Below are 2,945 nucleotides of genomic sequence, written 5' to 3' on the forward strand. Positions count from 1 at the left end.
TCTCAATTCTCAAGCTTCTAATGTTCTTATGAATGCTTTGCGAGATGTAGGTCTTTTTCCATACTTGCCTTTTGGAGCGCTCATGAGTTATGGACAAAAATTCAAGATAAATATGATGTGTCCAATATTATTAAGGATGATTGCATTGCTTCCACTTCCGGCCGTGATGAGTTCTCATCTTCATCCACTTCACCAAAGTGTGTCAAGACACAAGGTAATGATATGGTGAGTGGTGATGAAAATTGCAATGTTGATATTGAGCTTTCTATTAATGATTCTTCATCTCTATCTCATTGCAATGTTTCATCTACGGACTCAAACACATCTAGCACTAGAAATGATTTACATGCTTGTGTTGATAGTCCTTGCATATCATGTGTAAGTTGCTTGAAAAAATCTAATGATGATATGCTTGCATTGTCTTGTGGCCATGATAAAAATGATTCCATTTCCTCTAGTTGTTGTGTGTCTAACAATGTAGAGGAAACCAAAGATTCTATTGGTCAAGACAAGATCTTGAAAGGAGCCTCAAGTAACTCCTCATCTTTATCTCACGGTCCTCATATATGCCTTATGGCCAAGGGTTCCACGGTACCTCCTACCATGGAACCTAATATGTCTCGTGGTGATAAGGATGAGGATGAATATGAAGAAGAGGATTGGGTTGTCTCTCTACGCGATAAGGGTAAGAGCGTATTCAAGGTTATTTGCAAAGATAAAATTGCTAGCACTCACTTCTTTGAAATCTTGACTACCGCTATTGAGAGCCAAAAACTTATTTGGATGCATGAGAACACCATTGATAAAAAGGGTGCTCTTGAACGAGAGTATGCCAATGATGTAGCATCCCTAAAGAATGATCTTGAAGAAGAACAAGAGACCATAGCCTCTCTTGAAGAGCAACTTGAAACCCTTGAAGTGTCTCAAAATGAAATAGTTTCTAAACTCACTAAGGAAAGAGACCATGCTAAAGCTCAAGTAAAAATGCTTAAAAAGGAAAATCCCAAAGTTGGTGTTGGTCATGATAAACTTGTTAAGGATCTAGATGATCTAGACAAGGCCCACAAGGTCTTGGAGAGCGAACACTCTATCCTCACCAAGTCCCATGAGCAACTTCAAGCTTCCTATTTAAAAGAGCATGCTATGTTACCCTCTCTTCTTAATATGTCTTGTGATGATGCTTGTGCTACTAACTCTACTTCTTGTGAAGCATCTATCTTGAAGGAGAATGTTGAGCTAAGGGCTCAACTTGAGTTGCTAACTAGAAATTATGGGAAATTGGAAGAAAATCATGGAAAGCTTTCTAGCTCCCATGAGGATCTTCTAGCTTCTCATGATAGGCTAAAGTTAGCTCATGAGGCTATCATATCAAAGGCAACACCTTGTGAGCCTCATGTGGATACTAGCACTACTACCCAAAATGCTATATTGCCATGTGCTAGTCCTAGTAATTCATCCACTCATAGTATTGCTAAATCTTGTGATGAATTATCTTCCTTGCCTTGTTGCTCTAACAATGAAGGTTCTACTTCCTCTAGTACTTGTGTTGTTACTAACCATGTAGAGGAAATCAAAGAGCTCAAGGCCCAAGTCACTTCTTTGAAGACCGACTTGGTAAAGAGTCATGAAGGGAAATGCAAACTTGACACGATGTTAAGTGTGCAACAATCCCCCAATGACAAGAGTGGACTTGGATTCAAATCCAACAAAAAGAACAAGTCCAAGAAGAACAACAACAACAACAACAACAAGGGCCAAGTACAAGTCAAAGACCCGGCCAAGATTGTTTGCTTCAAGTGCAAAATTGAAGGGCACCATGTTAGATCTTGCCCTTTGAAGAAGAAGCAAATAGGGAAGCGGCCTCAAGCTCAAACTCATATTCAACCTCAAGTTGAAGAAATTCCACTTCCCAAGAAGAATCAAGCCAATGCTCCCATTGTGGAGAAATCTAGTGAGAAGAAGGAGAAGAAAATAACTTGCTACATATGCCGTGAGAAGGGCCACATCTCCTCCTTTTGCACTATTGGTACCTCATCCAACTCTATCACCATTGATGATGTTTATTCTCTTCGTAAGGATGAGGGTGGCAATGTGTTTGCCAAATATGTTGGTGCTCAAAGTGGTGTCAAGAAAAGAACCATTTGGGTTGCCAAGCCTATTGTGACTAACCTCTTAGGACCCAACTTAGTTGGGGACCAACAATCCAAAACTTGATCAATAGGTGCTTGTTGGAGGGCATTGGAGACTTGGCTACATCATGAAGAATTAAGGGATCTTCATCATTTATATTATCTCAAGCCAAGTCTTGGTTATCTTGCTTCTATCATATATTCAATGTTCCTCCTTGCGGTAACATGTGCTCAACTCATTTATATTGAAAGTTACTCGCCCCTTTGCATGTGTTAGTTTTTGTTCCTAACATGTGTTTGTATATGTTGTGATTCCTATTTGCTTTTCTTGAGAAATCAAGTCTATGCATGTTGGGTTGCACACCATGTATTTGTGTTTGTGTTGGAGCCACTTTGCATCTTGTTGTATCTTATATGGCTCTTATGAGCGATTAATGGACTATCCCATTTTGGGGGAGTGATATTTCTTTGGGAATTTCATGATCCTAACAATATGTGTACATGAGGAATATCACTTAGAATTGATATTGCAAGATTATCTAGTCTCTATGTGGTATGTCATCTTCATGAGAAATTCAAATTCTAATGTCCATTAATATCTCTAGTTGGATCTTATTTGCCTCTTGTGAAAATAAATTCCTTATCACATTATGGGGGAGTAATAAGCTTTGTGCATATTACAAGCCTAGAAAATGTGAACATTTGAGGTTGTGTCACATAGAATTGATATCGTAAATTATCTCTCTCCTATGTGGCATGTTTGCTCAAACAAGCTCCAATTTGCTTAAATAGCTTCATTGCTAATATCTTTGTGGA

This window comes from Lolium rigidum, chromosome 7, assembly GCF_022539505.1.
Source record: "Lolium rigidum isolate FL_2022 chromosome 7, APGP_CSIRO_Lrig_0.1, whole genome shotgun sequence".
Lineage (NCBI taxonomy): Eukaryota > Viridiplantae > Streptophyta > Magnoliopsida > Poales > Poaceae > Lolium > Lolium rigidum.